General features: G+C 47.3%; 1 protein-coding gene across 11 annotated transcripts in view; it reads left to right on the top strand.

Moving 5' to 3' along the window:
* TRAF1 (TNF receptor associated factor 1) overlaps nt 1–19,120 on the top strand; it is a 49,466-nt gene extending 30,346 nt beyond the window's left edge. For 8 of the 11 annotated variants that reach the window (XM_029202313.1, XM_029202317.1, XM_029202314.1 and 5 more), the window contains 4 exons: nt 15,179–15,338; nt 15,891–15,999; nt 16,083–16,182; nt 18,321–19,120. The gene's annotated coding sequence lies outside the window, so the exon portion shown is untranslated. Of the gene's footprint in view, nt 1–14,461; nt 14,786–15,178; nt 15,339–15,675; nt 15,736–15,890; nt 16,000–16,082; nt 16,183–18,320 lie in introns of those variants that run through there. The other 3 variants (XM_029202311.1, XM_029202312.1, XM_029202316.1) reach the window with 3 other exon arrangements.
* The last annotated feature ends 140 nt before the right edge of the window (nt 19,121–19,260 follow it).

The following is a 19,260-nucleotide window of genomic DNA, read 5'->3' as shown; positions in this document are numbered from 1 at the left end:
AGTAATTTCCCCTGATCTTTTTTTAATGTTTATATTAGGAAATTGACAATTACATGTGTAGCTCACATTATATGTCTACTGAACATCCCTAGAGGACTTTTCTCATCGCCCTGATGAAGGAGTAGTGTCCACCCCTCTGTCGTAGCTGGGGATGGGGCCTTGCACTGAGTAATGGAATCACACACCCCCAACACACACACACACACACACACACACACACACACACACACACGCACACGCACACACACACACACACACACACACACACTGCAGGTGAGGGGCCTTGGTGGTGGGCGAGTGTCCGGGCCCCCCCTCGCCACTCCCATCTGCCTGGGCTGAGCCCTGCCTCCGGGCCAACCCATGTCCCTGCTAGATGTGACTTCTATTTTTAGCAGCTGTACTCGCTGGCTCCGCATAGCTAGCTCCGAGGCTTGCTGGGTGGGGGCCAGCCCCAGGCCTGCCCTCTCCCTGCCAACAGCGGTCTCAGGAGGAGCTGACACCCTGGTGATGGGGCCTCTCAGGGCGCGTAAGTCAGCCTTGCAACATCCCTGGCAAGGAAATACTATCATAATCTGTACGTTTTCTGTGACGAGGCCGAGGCTCAGAGGTCTCTCCAAGCGAGGAGGGGGCAGAGCTGAGTCTGAGTCTTCTTCCCCAAGGCCTGACCTGCTCAGGGACTCGAGGAAGTCACCAATTCTTGGGTGGCATTTCTCTGGAGCGTTTTCTACCTTGGAAAGTATTCTAAGCCAGAGAAAAGGAGAGAATCCATTTGGAAGGAGGGAGGGAGGTGGATGAAGCTTCCAGGTGTGCAGCTGACATCTCCTGTTGCAGTGGGTCCCAGTAATGAAAGCACCCACACGTATGGAAAGGCAACACAACACGAAAACCAGGATTGCCCTGTGGTTAGAGCTCAGGTGCCGGCCTCTAGAACACCCGGGTTTTGATGCTGCCTGTCTGCTGGAGCCCTCAGCCTCGGTCTCCTCCACTGCACAATCGGCGTAGGAGGGGTTAGAGGACAAAATGAGGTCATGAACATAAGTGCCCAGCCCCGAGCCAGGCACTGGGGAGCCCACCTCAGTAAATAATCGTTATTGTTAGTATTTACCAAGGGCTTACTGTGTCCTCTCAGCAAAACATCCCAACAATTCATGAGGCTACTGTTGTCATCATCCCCATTTAACAGATGAAGAAACTGAGGCTGAGGGAGGTGAGGTCACTTTTCAAGGTCACACATCTGGTGAGAGGCAGAGCTAGGAATTTTTTGGTAACAGCTTTAGGGAGGTATAATTAAGATATAACGCACATACCATACAATTCACCCATTTAAAGTGCACAATTCAATGGCATTTATATATATATTTCTCATTCTTTGGTAGAACCCTAACTGATACAGTTGCAGTCTAGAAGACTTGTTTTTAGTTTTAAATACTATTCTATTTTCCAAATATAAATTTGTTAGGGAATTCCCTGGTGGTCCAGTGGTTAGGACTCTGTGCTTCCACTGCAGGGGGCCCGGGTCCACTCCCTCATGCCGCCATTGCAGCCAATAAATAAATAAATAAAAATAAAATAAAATAAATATAAATTTGTTTTTAAATGAACAAAATACATAATCATTTAAAATAATATAAAGGTAGGGTGCATTTTATGATAAGTAAATTATATTTCAATAAGCCATTAAAATAATAATATTAAAGTGATAACTGCTCATTATTGTTATTTTTTTTTGCGGTACGCGGGCCTCTCACTGTTGTGGCCTCTCCCGTTGCGGAGCACAGGCTCCGGACACACAGGCTCAGCGGCCATGACCCACGGGCCTAGCTGCTCTGTGGCATGTGGGATCTTCCCGGACCGCGGCAAGAACCCGTGTCCCCTGCATCGGCAGGCAGACTCTCAACCACCGCGCCACCAGGGAAGCCCTGGAGTTTTATTTCTTATTGTTTAAAATGTCCCCATTCAAATAAGGTCTGTAGTTTCTTTTTTATTTTTAACTTATTTTATTTATTTTGGCTGCCTCGGGTCTTAGTTGTGGCATGTGGGATCTTAGCTCCCCCACCAGGGGAACCCGTGTCCCCTGCATTGGAAGGCGGATTCTTAACCACTGGACCACCAGGGAAGTCCCAGTTCTGTAGTTTCTTTTTTTTTTTTTTTTAACATCTTTATTGGAGTATAATTGCTTTGCATCGTTGTGTTAGTCGCTGCTGTGTAACAAAGTGAATCAGCTATACGTACACATACATCCCCATATCCCCTCCCTCTTGCGTCTCCCTCCCACCCTCCCTATCCCACCCCTCTAGGTGGTCACAGAGCACCGAGCTGATCTCCCTGTGCTATGCAGCTGCTTCCCACTAGCTATCTATTTTACGTTTGGTAGTGTATATATGTCAGTGCCACTCTCTCACTTCATCCCAGCTTACCCTTCCCCCTCCCTGTGTCCTCAAGTCCGTTCTCTACGTCTGCATCTTTATTCGTGTCCTGCCCCTAGGTTCTTCAGAACCTTTTTTTTTTTTTTTATTCTCTATATATGTGTTAGCATACGGTATTTGTTTTTCTCTTTCTGACTTACTTCATTTTGTATGACAGACTCTAGGTCCATCCACCTCACTACAAATAACTCAATTTCATTTCTTTTTATGGCTGAGTAATATTCCATTACATATATGTGCCAGGTCTGTAGTTTCTTAATAGTGTCATACCAGCTTCAATTCCTTGGTTTTGAAAATGCACTATGGTTATGTAAGAGGCTATGATTAGGGAAAACTATGTGATGGGGTACACAAGAATTCTGTACTATTTTTGTAACTTTATGTGAGTCAAATTATTTCCAAATACAATGTTAAAAAAGTTTTTTTTTAAGTTTAAAAGTATTTATTTAGATTTTCTTCTAAGTTTTATGGACTCATATTTTAACTCTTTCTCCATCAGAAATCTATTTGATATAAAGTGAGAGATGAGACTGACTTAATTCTTTTCCAGATGGCTGGCCAATTGTCTTAGCCTTGAGGTTGAATCAATCTTCCTTTACCTGGTGATTTGGTCACCACCTTTATTACACACTGAAGCCTGTGAATGATAAGGACTGTTTCCAGGCTATTTTTCTTCTTCTGATCCATTACCATTTCTTATGTCCTTACCATGCTGTTTTTGATTACTAAAGTTTCAGAGTATGTTTTAATATGTGACATGACAGGTGTTGGTTTCCTTCACACATCAAATTAACCCTTTTTTTGTAATTACTTGTATTTTTCAACATTTTTTGACTTTTTATTCTTGCAGATGGAACAAACATGATAAAAAATATTTCAGAGATTTTTATGGGAGTCTCATTAAACTTGCAAATTACCTTGATAAAAGTTGACATCTTTACAACATCCAGTTTTCCTATCCAAGACCACAGTAGGAATGAAGCTTCATTTATTTATCTTTTTCTGTTTCTCAGTAAGGATGTGTGGCTGTCTTCTTATCAGTCTTTCACATTTCTTGTTAAGGTTAGTTATTGATATGTTATGACCGAAAATTTTTAAACTTATGCTTTCTAATTGGTTATGTTAGTATGTAGGGTGGTACAGATGTATAGGATGGTGACTGCCTTTTATATCCAGTCACCTTGCTGAATTCTCTTATTTATTCTGGTAGCTTTTTCAGTTAATTTTACTGGTTTTCAAGATGGACAAACAAATCCTGTTTAAATCAGCATAATTTTGACTCCTTTACAAATAGCAGCAACACGCTGGAGCCACAAGGATCATTTGATGGATAAACATGAGCAAGTTACTTATCATCTATGAACTTCAATTCCCTTATAAGGAAAAAAATGGAAACAATGCTAATACATAAAATAACTATCTATCTTGCTGAGGTGCTATGAGTATTCAGTAAAATAAGATATTTAATATAATCTCCAATTTCAGAATCCTTAAGAAGTGGTAGTCTTTTTCCTAAGTCACCTCCTTGCTTCACATTACGGCAATGGCTAAAACTTTCAGATCAATGTTGAATAATAGTATTGGGTTCTATTCTTTTTTTTTTGCGGTATGCAGGCCTCTCACTGTCGTGGCCTCTCCCGTTGCGGAGCACAGGCTCCGGACGCGCAGGCTCAGCGGCCATGGCTCACGGGCCCAGCCGCTCCGCGGCATGTGGGATCTTCCCGGACCGGAGCACGAACTAGCGTCCCCTGCATTGGCAGGCGGACTCTCAACCACTGCGCCACCAGGGAAGCCCTGGGTTCTATTCTTTATTGAGTTCCTAATTTTGATTGGAGGACTTCCACGGTTTTACCCAAAGAGCCTATTAATCAAGCCATCATGCCTCTAGAGCCATTTCATAAACACAACATGAAAATCACAGACTCCTCTTTAAGGCAATTGTTCTCCCTTAAATCTGAAAGCTCAGAACTTCTGACAAGTTTGTTATTTATACATCAATAAAACTGGGGGGAAAATTTTTAAGGTTGCTGGAGGTTTCTGTGCCTTGTTTGCTTAACGGGTCAGTTCCTTACTTTACGAGTCTGAGGAACTCTGGGATCTGAGTGAGGACAAACCCCAGGAAGTCAGGGTAGATTAAAGCTTCAGCGGGACTTCCCTCCCTCTGGAGCTTGGACAGAAAGGGCACTGGACCTGGAATCCTTTAACCTGCTTTCAGATCCTTACCCTTGCTGGCTGTGAGACCTTGGGCAAGTCACATCACCATCTCTGAGCCCAGCTGCCCTCATGGGCAAAGCTGGGTGACACAGTTCCCAACTGGTGGGGTTATGAGGGGCAGCTGGATGACACATGTGAGGTCCAGACACCCAGAAGATTCCCAGGAACGTTAACTGAAGCTGAGTGCTCTGGGGGATTGTGTGCTGGGCTTATTTAAGAGGAAGAATCCCTAAAGCCTTCTACCAATAAGTTGTTTATTAGGTGTTCACTCATCAAATCCTCCCAACATCTATGTTCCTGGCACCGGGCTAGTCTTGGCAATCAGTGTTCAACATCCCAGCACAGGGCAGAGGGGAGACAGACAGTAAATGAGCCCAAATAAATGTGCCTTCCTGCAGGGAGGGGCTGGCAAGGGCCTAATGGGAGAACAGCTGATTGCCAGAGTCCGTCCCCCTCCCTTGGTCCCCTGGGTCGGGCCAGGCCGCCAGCACCTGCAGCCATATGGAATGCATTGAGCAGCTCCAGCATTCCAAACACACGGTTCTGCTCTCCCAGGCGCCTTTTCCTGAACCGTGCCACGCCTTCTGCAGGCAGCCAGGGCCTCAGTGCCTGATACGAGGGCCTCCCCGAGGCTGCCTTCCACCTGTGCAATGTCAAGGTCAGCGGGGGGGTGGCGGGTGTCCCCGATGCTCTGTAGCTGCTCCTCCACGGCCCTGGCAGGGACTGGTAGGTGGCCTGGAGAGAAGAGACCAAGTGGCCCCAGGGGCTGCTGGAATCACAGCATCTGGTTGCTTTGTTGTAGAAAAGTAGTAGAAACATTTAAAATAAAAATTCTACTGTATAGCACAGGGAACTATATTCAGTATGCTGTGATAAACCATAATGGAAAAGAACATGAAAAATTATATATATATGTATATTAACTGAGCACTTTGCTGCACAGCAGTAATTAACACAACATTGTAAATCAGCTATACTTCAATTTCTTAAAAAAGAAATAATGAAATAAAATAATAAAATAAAATTAAAAATCCTCAATTGGGCATGCAGGTCCCCCACAAATCTTTCTAATCAGGTTTCCCGTAACTTTGTCTTACTTCCCCTCCTTGACAGCGTCAGGAGTCTTGGGGTACATGATTGATTCTGGGCCTATCACAGAGCAGTGTCAGGTCATACTTGACCCTCAGTGGTTGGTTTGATGAATGACTGGGTGAGGGATGGCTGAGCACCAACCATGTGCGGGCATAAGTCCCACACTAATCTCACTTCCCTGACAGAAGGCCCCTGCCTTAAGCATGGTCCCTGTTTACAGAGGAGGTGACTGAGGCTCAGAACTGGAATCCAGGCTTCGCCCTTCCCTCCACTCCAGAGGTCTGCAAACTGCCACTCAGCTGAACCAGGCTGAGGGCTTGTTGAAACAGAGTGCTAGGGGAGTTTCCTGGCAGCCAAGTGATTAGGAGTCTGAGCTTCCACTGCCAGGGACCCAGGTTTGATCTCTGGTCAGGGAACTAAGATCCCACAAGCTGCGTGGCATGGCCAAAAAAATTAATTAATTAAAAAAAAATAACAGTGCTGGGTCCACCCCCAGATTTTTATTTTATTTTATTTTTATTTTTTGCGGTACGCGGGCCTCTCACTGCTGTGGCCTCTCCCGTTGCGGAGGCTCCGGACGTGCGGGCTCAGCAGCCACGGCTCACAGGCCCAGCCGCTCCGCGGCATGTGGGGGGATCCTCCCGGACCGGGGCATGAACCCGCGTCCCCTGCATCGGCAGGTGGACTCTCAACCACTGCGCCACCAGGGAAGCCCCACCCCCAGATTTTTAAATTCAGTGGTTCTGGGGTGGAGCCAGAGAATTTGCATTTGTCACACGTTCCCAGTTAATGCTGATGCTCTTGGTCCAGGACCACACTTTGGGAAGCTCTGCCTACACTATGGTGCCCCCTCTGAATAAATTTTCAGCACTTAGGGAGACGTGACATTCACCGTGGGCCACTTCCATGGCAAGGATGTATGATGAGCCGCCTTCCCTATACCGATAGCAGAGGGTTCCATTCCTGACTGTTCCACCTGCAGGGGAATGCCCCGCTCCCCCATACTACGTTCAGTCGTCTGAGTGCTCCTCCTGGACACCACAGGGCATGGACTTCCTAAAGTGGGGTGCGTCCATTGAGCAAAGAGGGCAAGTGATTGTCGATGATGAATTTGCTTCCTTAAGTGACCATCAGGAGAGGGGACAGTCAGAGCTAAAGAAGGAGCTGGAAGGCTTGGAGAAAACTGACAGCGGCTTCCAAGAAAGGGATATACAGGATGGCTGGAGAGTTGAGTAATGTGGAAGGCAGGACAGGAGCTGAGCGTGCTGGGAAGAGAGTGATGGGGCAGCTGCAGACTTGGAGAGGAAGCTACCTGCATCACCGCTGAAACCAGGGGTGCCCGGGGCCTGGTAAGCAGAGAGCTGGGACAGAGAGCTGAGGAAATCAGGGGGTTCTCGGAATGCATTTCCATTTTATTCCGCCCGTGTTTACATGTGGCTTCTTTTTCAGCGTCTAGCCAACCTGAGCAGAGCAAGAGTACCCTTACCCATGCGGCACACCTTATAAATTAGGCTATTAAATGATGACATCGCCACACAAGGGGGTTTTCATAATTAATAATCACAGCTGCCGTTTATTGTGTCTATTATGCACCAGGACCTTTACATACAAAACCTCGTTCAGTCCTCCCAACAACCTCCAGAAAGTGGGTTCTGAGATTATCCCCATTTTTCAGATGAGGAAACTGAGGCTAAGGGAGCTTAAATAACTTGGCCAAGGTCCTAGTCTCTAGGAAATGACAGGGCTACTGTCTCACCATCTCTAAACCGTCACTTTCCTCTCTATCACCCTGCCCTTCATTTCCTGAACACCTGCTCCCTGCACGGCCCTGGGAGGGACCACAGATGAATCATTCAAGAAGTCACTGATTCAACAAGCTTTCTTTTTTTTCTTGTTGAGCACTTACTCTTTTGTATGGGCTTCTTTATTTATAGCATGCCTTATTCCAGAAAGCACTTAACATAACTTCTTGATGTACAAGAGAATAAAAATTTTAGAGGCGTGGTCACGTGACGGTTGCCAAATGGAAAACGGAAGCTGGAAAGGTCAGAGGGACCCGGGAATAAGACAGGCAGACAAAAGGCAGAGCTCGTGGTCCTCTGGGTTACAGGAGACAAGCCCCAAATTGTCCTCTGAGCTTTCTAGCGGCCAAAATCTAATCCCACGAGGTTCAGGGTCCATAAGATACCAACGAATCAGCGGCTGCAGGAAAACGTGACTCTCCTGGGCCCTAAGACCAGAGAGGCCTTTTCCTAGGGAGTTGGCGTGAGGAGAACATGGTGGAACGAAGGGAGCAATGTCCCCAAAAGGAGTACAGGCTGCACGTGCAGCACAGGCCCCGGGGGCTGTTTCCTGTGCTCCCCTCCATGCTGGCCCAAGTCCCAAAGCGGAAGGCAGCTCAGGGGAGAGAACACAGCGCAGGACAGGCCTGCCGGTCTCCATTCTCTGGTTTAATCCCCACGCAGCGTTTATAGGAAACATTTAGAACAAACTGGCAGGCTGCTAGCTACACGCAGTCCTCAGGTAAGCTCTGTTTGGATTCATTGCCAACTTTAAACTGTTAGGAAATTTCACCTAAAAAGCCAGATTTTGACGGTCTGTTTTAAAAAAAAAAAAAGCGGGGGGCTTCCCTGGTGGCGCAGTGGTGGAGAGTCCACCTGCCGAGGCAGGGGACATGGGTTTGTGCCCCAGTCCGGGAGGATCCCACATGCCGCGGAGCGGCTGGGCCCGTGAGCCACGGCCGCTGAGCCTGCGCGTCCGGAGCCTGTGCTCCGCAACGGGAGAGGCCACAGCAGTGAGAGGCCCGCGTACCGCAAAAAAAAAAAAAAAAATGGATTTGACTACCTGGGACCCACATTCCCTAAGGATGAGAATTGGCTTGAGCTGAGTAGTTTTCCGATGATCCCTCCATGGTTCCCTGAGGCCCTTTTTGTTTTCAACTTCCCTACCCGGCTTTGCAAGTTGTCAGGGGCTTGCAGCCCTGGTTTGGGATATTTTGAGTTGTGACACATTGGTGTGCGTCAGCAGCAGTCAGTAACTGTTTACAGTGCGGGGTCCCGGGCTGGGCTCCTTGGGTCTGGGGTGGGGCTCAGTCTTTCTAACAGGCATTGAGGTGCAGGCGTCTCTCCTGACGGGCTGGATGGCTGGCTGGGGCCCAGGAGTGATTGTATAGCTGCTCAGCACCACCGATCCAGGGAAATGGATGAATAGTGATCCTTTGAACACAGCTTTTGGCAGTTACAGTGGGGCTCTGAGTTCAAGATCACGCTCCCTGACAGATGCCCAGAGTGTAGCTCCGCTGAGTCTCTGGGGGAGTGCTGAGTCAGGTGCTGTCAATCACAGTGGTGCTTGCCCTTGGCTGCACGTTAGAACCACCTGGAGAACTTTTCAACCCATCCTCAGGCCCAGGCCACCTCCCAGACCAATTAAACCTGAATCTCTGCGGAGAGCACAGGCGTCAGCATTTTAAAGCTCCCCAGGTTATGCCAGAGGACTGCCAGGTGTGAGGCGCAGGGCTTAAAAAGGACCATGTTCTCTGGGCGAGGTCTGGTATCAGCTGGAGAGGTACTGAGATGAGGAAGGCTTCCGGGAGAGCGGAGAGGATGGAGGTAAGTGGACTGTCAGGGTAAGTGTGATGAGTACTCTGGGAACCCAAATGGAGACCCCTAAGCCAGCCTGAGGGACTCAAACTCTCCACCACCCCATCCTCTGGAGGAGAGGCCTGGGCTGAATTTTGGGAATAAATACCATCCAGCCACATAAAGAAGGAGAAGGAGAATCCCAGCCAAAGCAAGGGTACAGTCCAAGACTCTGAGGCCCAAACAGAGAGGGGGAAGAGATAGAGCGGAAGGTTGTCTGGTGCAGCTGAGTCAAGGGTAGGGGGAAGGAATATGAGAAGAGGCCACAGAGGCAGGAAGGGGCCAAATCACAAAAGGCCTTGCATGCCAAGCTAGGGAGATGGAATTTTGCCCTGAGGCTCAGAGGAACTTCTGGAGGGTTTTAAGTCCAAGAGTCATATGGATGAACAAATCCATAATGGGCTTGGGTTATCAAGGAGGGCTTCCTGGAGGAGGTCGGACTTGAGCTGAGGGAGGGGGGAGGATTTGGAAAGCTGGCCGGGAGAGAGAGGTGTGGGTATTCTGATCAGCTTGCTACTGTTAAAGCTCTTCAAAACCCTTCCCCACGCCCTTTGAAACCATTTGAATCACAAGCTGCCCCTGTTTAGAGTTGTGTTTGTCGGTTATTTGAAAGTTGTGGTTTCTCTTTAGCAGATTCTGGGCCCCATCCTTTGACTAGGAACCAGGAAGGAATAAAGAACGCATCCTCTTGCCCAGAGAGCTAATTATTGAAATACTGTGGGCCTCACCAGGGTTTATGGCGTCACTGATCTCTGTCATCCAACAGCTCCTAAATTCTAACTGGTCAAAGTTTTCAGTACATTTTTATGGGCTGCCCCAAAGCCAGCTGGAAGCTTTTTTTCCATAAACTTTCCCTGAGACAAGTAGCCAGGTTTCACATATTAAAATGAAAACGTCAAAAGGGTTGTTTTAAAAAAAAAAAAAGAAAGAAAAGAAAAAGATGCAGCTCAGCTCACAAAACTCACATCAGAGTCCAACAGCACCTGCCTGGGTTTTTCTGCAAAGGCTGATGGTCAAGTTAGAAAGGATGATGATAATCCCATGATCACTTTATCCTTTCACTCAACAAACACTTCCTGGGCATTTACTGGGTACCAGGCTTGAGCTGGGCACCAAGCTGAGAAGATGCCTTAGGCATGATTGCCCCATCCCCACTGCCCCCAAGGGCTCAAAATACTTTAGAGTTTACAAAGTGTTTTCACGTGTAATTTTGGGAGCTGTAGGTAATGTTATTATCCCCATTTTTCAGAGGAGGAAATTGAGGCTCGTAGAGGTTAGGTAACTTGCCCAGAGTCACAATAGTAATAAGGGGTAGAATTCAACCTTGGGTCATCCATGTTCAGAACCCACGTTCTGTCCACTCCACCCTGCTCCTTTTTAAGCAACACCATCTAACCGTTATTGGCTTAAGCTGAACAATAGCTCCAAGAGGTTTAGCTGCAACTTATAATCTGTCTAGTATCTGCCCTCATCTTAGAACCTGATTTCTCTTTTGAGGGAATTCCCCCATTGTGAGGAAGGGAAACTAGCACCCACCTCCCATGGCACCATCACCATGTAAGCCTAGTGAAACCCAGTGCTTCCCCAGCATCTCCTGCCCAGACAGTGGATAGGCACATGTGAAATACAACCTCCGCCAGTCAGATACTCCCTCCTGGGACTGACTCTTGAGTGAGTGGTGAGAGGACCCTTGGAGGTCAAAATCAGTCTCAGCAGAGGGCCCCAGATCAGACTGCCTGCAGCATTCCCTTGGCTGGGGTTCCTGTGGCTCCCATGGCTGCGCCCTTGGTCCAGACCTCTCAGCCCTTCAAGCTGCTACCAAGCTTGCTCTTCTATGGGATTCCATTCTCATCTGGGTCCTTCTGGCCTTTTAAGGGTTATGAGTGTAGAGATGGAGGCTGAGGTAAAACCCATGGGTGTAGACTGCTGAAGGAGCAATGGGCTGGAGTACACGGACAGAGGGGCAGGAGGGAGGGGAATAAGGGGACCCGAATATGTGCCAGGAGATGGTCTGGGAAGGGTCTGATCAGTGTTCTGTTCTCAAGGCTCTGAAAGAGGGATCATCAGTCAGGATCCTCCAGAAAAACAGAACCGATGGAGATAGATAGATAGGTACCTAGGTACATAGATACATACATTGATAGATACAAAGATACATAGATACAAAGATAGGTAGATTGATTGATAGATACAGAGAGGATAGATACAGACATAGACACATAGATGGACACATAGATAGATACATAGATGGTAGATAGCTATAAAATAAATATGTATATACAGTTTTTAAAAGAAATACCTTTATTTTAAGAAACTGGCTCACGGGATGGGGGGGACTGCCAAGTCCAGGGCAGGCTCACAGGCTCAAACGCAGGCCCGAGTTGACACTGTGCTCTTGACACAGCTTTTCTTCTCTGGGAAACATCAGTGTTCGCTCTTCAGGCCTCCAAGTGATTGGATGAGGCCCTCCCACACGCTACCAGGGTCATCTTCACTGCCTGTAGATGTTAGTCACAACTACAAAATCCCTTCACAGCCCCACCTAGATCCACATTTGATTAAATAACTGGGTGCTAAAATTAACCCTCATGGAAGGGTCATCCCAGGTTGGTACCTCCTGGGATTGTCAGAGGGGGGTGACTACGGACAGGATGGACCAGAGATTGGAGTGAGAAACACTCAACTTGGCACTGGGTCATCTCCTGACTGCAGACGAGGACATGGTCCTTGGTCTCACCAAGGGTTCATTGCCAAAGCCAGGTTGGCTGTGAAGGGCTTGCGAACAGATTACTCATGGTTTGAGCCTGTGCTCTCTCTGCTCCCGCTGCGACCTGCACATACAAGACCCCTCGCTGCGGAGTCCTGTCCCTGCCTCTCCCTTTCCCGGTGGCCACCCCCAGCCCCTGACCTCTTTATGTCCAACTGCCGCAGCATCTCTCTTTCGGCTGAATGTTCACACAAACTGTGCCTACTGTTCCCACCAACCTAAGTCCCAGGGCCTCTTTCCTGGAAGCCTACCACTCCGGATTCCCTCTCCCTTTCTCTAACCACCCCCACCTCAGCCACCACACACACCCTGGGCCTGTCGAAGCCTCCCAGGTGGGATCCAGAGCCCAGTGGTCTGAACCACATCTGAAGTGAACAGCTCTTGGCTCACGGGCTCCTACCCAGGGTGTCTCACAAATTGGGCTCCCTCCACGCAGCTCTGGCCCAGATGTTTCCTGTCCATGGCAGGAGATGTACGGGATCTTGAACTGTAATCTTGGAAGGGGCAGCTGTAAGACACAGATCCAAGTGGTCCCAGCTAAACCTCTCAAAGCCATTGCCCCAGTTTAGGCCCAAAGGTTAGGGAGCAGAACAGATCACAGAGAGAGAGCAGCCTTGGGAGTTTCTTCTGAGAGCAGCAAAAGCGCGAAGATTCTCTTCAAATCGCTAGAGACTCACGGCCTCTCCAAGCTGATTGTCACCTAGACATTCCCCCACCCAGGCAAGGACTCCCTCAGAAATTCAGGAGGATGTCGTATATCACAGAACACCGAACAAGAAGGGTTTTAAAATAAATTTTGGCTGTAGGAAAACCCAAGAGGATTGCTGGAGATCTGACAAAAGCAACAGGGTGTAAATCTCTCAGCAGGCAGGCAGAAACCTTGATCAAACTATGGCTCATTTGCTGATTTACCAGTTGAAACAAACAGGGAGAAACAGACAGGTACCAGTTTGCCTAACTGAACATGAGCAGTTGGGTAACATGACGTGGAAGGTCCTCTCCAGTGGTGACTACCTGACCCTGAGACTTGTGTCTAATACCTTGCAGCTGTATGACCTTGGGTACCTCACTCAACCTCCTTAACCTCAGTTTCATCTTCTGCAAAATGGGGCATTCGTAATCCTAGCCTTGTTCGTCCTGTAGCGTTGCTGTGGGGATGCAATGGGAGATGTGAAAATACCCTGTGTAAACTCCAAAGAGCCATTCATATATGAAGTATTAGTGCAAGATGACATACCATTGTATGATGTATCTACGGTGTCTTAATTGCGTAAGAAGCTACAAGACCAAATAGCATTCACAGGGGCAGAAGGGCATGGTGGTCAAAGGCTCTGGACCCAGCCTGCCTGGGTTTGTGGCTCAGCTCTCCCACCTTTACCAGTTTCCTCATGAGTAAACTGGGTTAAGAATAGCACCTGTGAAAGCCAGGGCAGTGCCTGGCACGTGGTGTGCTCTCTAGTAACACTTATGATTATCATGATTATCTTCCTATCGTGAAGCAAGGAGGAAGGGTGGGGCAGTGGGATGGCCACTGGTTTGTTTTGTTTTAACATCTTTATTGGAGTATAATTGCTTTACAATGGTGTGTTAGTTTCTGCTGGATAACAAAGTGAATCAGCTATACATACACATACATCCCCATATCTCCTCTCTCTTGTGTCTCCCTGCCACCCTCTATATCCCACTCCTCTAGGTGGACACAAAGCACCGAGCTGATCTCCCTGTGCTTTGCTGGCCAGAACTAACTGGGTTCAACCCTCCATTCTACTAGCTGAATCATACAAATGATCATGTGATATCCACTGTCTTCTTTTTTGCTCTCCTCTGATTATTTCTTGAGCAGTTAATAGTTTGTCTCCTTCATGAAATGCCCAGCAAGGGGTTGGCTCCTGGGGACCAGTTCTTGTCTGTTTCCTATCTGCTCAGCTTGGGGCTGGGCGCTCAGCCACCAAGTTGACAGACTCACGGGTTGCTTGATTCTAGAAAAGATGCCTTGTAAATACTGGAATTCACTAATAAAATTCTCCTCTGTATTTTAATATGGAGATAATTTGAAAGATATCTTTACTCTTCCCCAGAAGTATCTGTTGTACAATGGCATAGATTAACAAAAGACACAGTGCCCTTGCTTTGAGCTAGAATTCTATTTACTTATTCAATTTACTTATCTATTTATCTAATTCTATCTTTTATAATCACATTATTTGTATCATACCAATCAAAATCTCTGATTGAATATAATATATGGACCTAATTCATAAAAAAGAAAACAAAATAACTCTCACATAATAAATGCGATGTTTGGTGGATCAAATCTCTTTTAGGGCGGTGCCGCGGCATGTGGAATCTTAGTTCCACGACCAGGGATAGAACTCGTGCCCCCTGCAGTGGAAGCCTGGAGTCTTAACCACTGGACAGCCAGGGAAGTCCCTCAAATCTTTATATAAGATTCTTTGTGCAGCAAGATTGGGAACTACTCATTTGTTTAAACGTTATGCTTTGACCAGTGAGTAAATCTGAAGCCCAGACCGGAAAAGTGATTTATTCAAGGTTACCCAGTGAGGGAGAAACAAAGCTCAGATTAAGTTCATAAAATCAAATACTTTTGCAGTCAGAGGCACTTTAGAGATCATGGGTATTTACTCAGAAACAACCACTCCTTGTCTTGAGCCATTTCTTTTTTTTTTTCTGTTTTTAATATACGTGAAAAAATTTTTAATAGTAATTACAGTAATAAAAATTGAAACACAATGAGAAATACAAAGTTTGTATTGGCAAAAAAATAAACTTTCTGACAATCCTGAGTGTTGGTTGATCCCATCTCTTAACAGACTATCACAGTGACCTGTTGATGTGTCTGTCCGCCAACCCTACTGCTGGATATGGGCTTCTTGATGCCAACGACTGGGATTTATTTATCTTTATGGCACATCTCCCTCTGCCCTGACCCTTACTCCTAGGGGTACCTGCCCACAGCACATTGCCCTAACTGCCTGCTGAATGTTGCAAGTGTGAATAAAGCCGTACTTTATTTTTAACAGATGGGGAGAGCAAATCAGAGAAGAGAAGGGACCCACCCCTGGTTCCATAGCAAGCTTGTGGGGAGGGTCAACAGGATGTCCTACATCCCAATGGAGGCGCTCCTGGGCTCCCAAAGAGGACAGGCACTTGATGTCTCTCCTTTCCCCACAAAAGCCACAGGTAAAGGTGTTTATGGCTTAGCAGCCAACAAAGGCCACAAGCACTTCAATAGGCCACAGTCTGACCCTGTCAACTATTTCTTTTTTTTTTTTTAATTTTTAAATGGTGTTAAAAGTCATCCTTTCTACTATAATTTGAAAGCTCTCAGCACCTCCATGCTGAGGCCATAATAAACTGACCCCCAAATTCAGGCAACAAAACACAGGCCTGCCTACCGGCCATCTGCTTTCATGGATGAAATCTTAATTATTTCCAAATAATTATTGTCAGTGATTTCCAAAACCTTTATTATAATCATAACTATTCAGATTTGTGAAAAGTGTTTTCTTCTTTGTAGAGCACTTTCATATATACTAACCGGTCTAGGACTCAAACAAATATGTCCTCTAGAATTAAGGTACTGTTGCACGTTTGAAATAGGTGAATTTTTTAATGTGAATTACCTATACCTCAATAAAGCTGACTTAAAAAGTAAGACAGTGAAAACCACAAGTGACTTTTATTTTCTTCCTTGTGCTTTTCTATATTTTCCATGGTGTCCTTAATTGAAAGCAAAAATAGAAGAGGGCCGCAGATGGAAGAAGATGGATTCTTGCGAGGTGGGAGACCTTCTCTCGACGTTCCTTGGCCTTTGCTGGTCTCCCCTGAGACACAGCTGAGAGTAAGAGTGCTTCCCCCTACTTTGTGTGGCCTTGGGGAAGTCACTCCACCTCTCCAAGCTTTTGTTCTTTCCCCTGTGAACAGATCTGATGCCTGCCATGCCTGGTTCACCATGCTGTGACAAGTCTCAGGGAACAGACATGTTAGGACACTGTGAGGTCTGATGGCCCTGCATATGTGACAGGTTAGTGCTGTGACTAAACCTCCTCCGCTGTAATCTCCCAGCCCCCGCCCCCATCTTTAAAATTACCAAATATTTCAAACGTACAGAGAATAGAGAAAAAGTTTTGGACTTGAGAAGGAGAAGGATCATTGCGAAGAATTACAGACAAGACACCCAGCTTTGCCAAATCTTGACACCTTGCCATATATGCTTCAGATTTTTTTTTCTGAAAAATAGGACATTACAGATAAAATTAAATCCCCTGTGTTCCTCTTTCTGACCTCATTCCCATCCCTCCCTTCCCAGAGGTAACTACTATTCTAAATTTAGTGTCTTTGATTTCTTAGGCATGTTTTAACACTTTCACTATCTGACTGTATCCCTAAAACTACATATATACCATAGTTTTGAATTAAAAAAAAAAAACTTTTGGTATCACACTATTCTACCCCTTGATGTTCTTTTCTTTTTTTTTTTTTTTTTTTGGACTTTTTCTTTTTTTTTTTTTTTTTCTGGACTGTATCTATGTTGAGGCTACAGCCTCGTTTTATTTTCCCTCCCAGTATATTATTCCATTGCACAGATAGATCACAATTTATCTATCTGCACTGCTGTTGGACAATTAATCAATTCCTCATTTTTCATAATTGTGTGCTGAGTGAGTGAAGTCACTGAATTGTAGGCACGAGCATCTTCAACTTTATTAGATGTTGCCAAACCTCTTCTTCAGAGAAGTTGTACCAATTTACACCTCCATCAAGACTGTACAAGGGTTCCAAGGGTGCCACCTCTTCACCCCCTCCACCCTTCTCCCAACACTGATAGAATGCTTACTCCTTGCCAGTCTGGAGGATGTGAAATGGCGTCTCACAGCTCTTTTCATTTGCATCTCTCCCATGACCCGTGAGGTTGAACATCTCTTTACATTTTTGGCCACCTAGGTTTCCTCTTTTGTGAATTGCCTGTTGATGGTCTTAACCCATTTTTTAAAAAAATGATTGTTTGTCTTTCTCTGGTTTGTCCATGCTTTCAACCTACTTCTGCCAGATCGCAAAGCAAACTCGGATCATGGCCCTTCTCATTTCTAAACTCCCCGAGGCTCTCTAGGATACACATAACTTACAACCTTGCTCAGTGGTCCTGATTTGCCGTGGGAAACCAAGCTCAGCCCAGGACACTCAGCTCCACCTTCTCCTCCAGCCTTACCGTCGGCACCCTGAACTCCGGTCCAGCGGACACAACTCACTCCGTCCCAGGCCTACTGCACACACCATGCCCTAGGCCTGGAATGCCTCCCTCCTATCTCCACATTTCCTCTGAATGCCACCTTTTCTGTGACCGTTCTCAATTCAAAGCTGGATTTGCCTCTAAACGGTCAGGTGAAACTATACCTTTCTAGTGGCATTTATCATTTCTCCTTTTGTAGTATTTTAACCACTCCTCATCTTGCCCATCACTTTTTCATTGACAAAAACACCCGCCCCTGCATTATGCTATTTTGTCCTCATCTCTGCAATGGCCCTGTGAATTGGGGTAGTACCACTACCCTCTTTGAACAGGTAGGGAACGTGGCCTACAGGGGGAATAGTTCACCCAACATCTTACTCTGGCTCAGAGGCAGAGGTGGACTTGAAGCCAGGACTCCTCCAATTCCATGCCCAGCTCGCTGCACCACGCCCCTCATATTTATATATGCATGCTGTTGCTGCTTGAGCCAACACCTGACTCCCCCATGAGACTGTGGGCCCCATAGCTCCCAGTTCTAGTCCTACCCAGGGGGGCACTCAATGAATATATAATTTCTTGACAAAGTACGATAATCACTTACTGCATACCCACTGGCTGACGGGGGCTTTGCATACATTCACCCTAACCTTCCTCTTCCTATGAGGAGACTGGGGTTTAAGAGTTGAAGTGCTATGCTCAGGGTCCCACGGCCGGTAATCAGTGCAGTTGGCCTATGAGACCCAGAGGTAAGTGCTTCCAACTGTAATCTCTGCCCTGTGCATCCTAAAGGTAGACCCAGCCAGCCAGAGAGATCACACCCCAAGGCCCAGAGGCAGGGGGCCAAGGGTGGGTAACTTGACCGTCAACAGGAGGGACTGGGGGCTGGGGGAGTATGGTCCACCCGCTACACCCATGATGTCCACACTCCACAGCCTCACGGGTGTCTGTGCAGTGTGATGGTAGCAGGTGAGAAGAGGGCTGACGGATAAGGAGAGGGGTTGGCAAGTATTCTCCAGCCCCCAACCCCCAAAGAGTAAGTCTGGATGGGGACATTGCTGCCCATTCTCCCCAGGGCAAGGACTGGATATGACTGGAGCCACGCCCCTTTCCTCAATCTGCTGTTCCTATGACTCTGTATGCTGTCTTTCACTGTGTGCCACTTATTTAAATGTTGTGTTTGTGTGTGTGGTATGTATTTGCAACTGTATCTTTGTGTTGTGTTTCGGTGCATTACGTTTGTGTGCAATTTGCTGTCGGTGTACTCTTTCTCTTGTGCGCCTGTGTTACTGTGTTGTGGCTCTATGCCTGTTTGTCTACTTTGTGTGTATGTTTTGTTGTGTGTCCATGCTGTGTACACGGTGTGTCTCTCCTATGTATCTATGTCCATACTCTGTAATCGCCTCTTTATTGTGTGTCGTGTCGTGTGTATCATGTGTTGTGAATTTGTGTTTGTGCCGTGCGCATTGTGGATCTGTTTCTGTGTGTGCTCTCTACACCGCAAGTGCAGGATGTTTGTTCTGTTGTGCGAATCCCGCTTGGGTTGTTCTAGGTCTGTGTCTACGCAGGGAGTCCGTGTGTATCCGCACCTCCCCGCTGTGTGTCTGTGCCAGCTGACGTCTGTGCCCTGCGCGCAGAGTTGTGTTTCCTCAACAAGTGTGTGCCGGCTCGGAGGGCCGCGCGCGCCTCCTCGTGTGCCCGCGTTGTGCCTGCGCCTCCGCCGGGCGGTCGTGCCGGGGCGCAGGCTCCGCGTCCGTGTGCGCTCGCGCCGCTTGTCTGCGTCCGGCGCGCGGTGGCAGCGGAGGATGCGCGCCCGCGGGGGCGGGGGCGGGGGCGGGGGCGGAGGCGGAGGCCGGGGCGCGGCGCGGGGGCGGC

Source organism: Monodon monoceros, unplaced genomic scaffold (assembly GCF_005190385.1).
Source record: "Monodon monoceros isolate NGI ecotype Baffin Bay Population unplaced genomic scaffold, NGI_Narwhal_1 Super_Scaffold_5, whole genome shotgun sequence".
Lineage (NCBI taxonomy): Eukaryota > Metazoa > Chordata > Mammalia > Artiodactyla > Monodontidae > Monodon > Monodon monoceros.
This window is presented reverse-complemented; position numbering and strand designations above follow the sequence as displayed.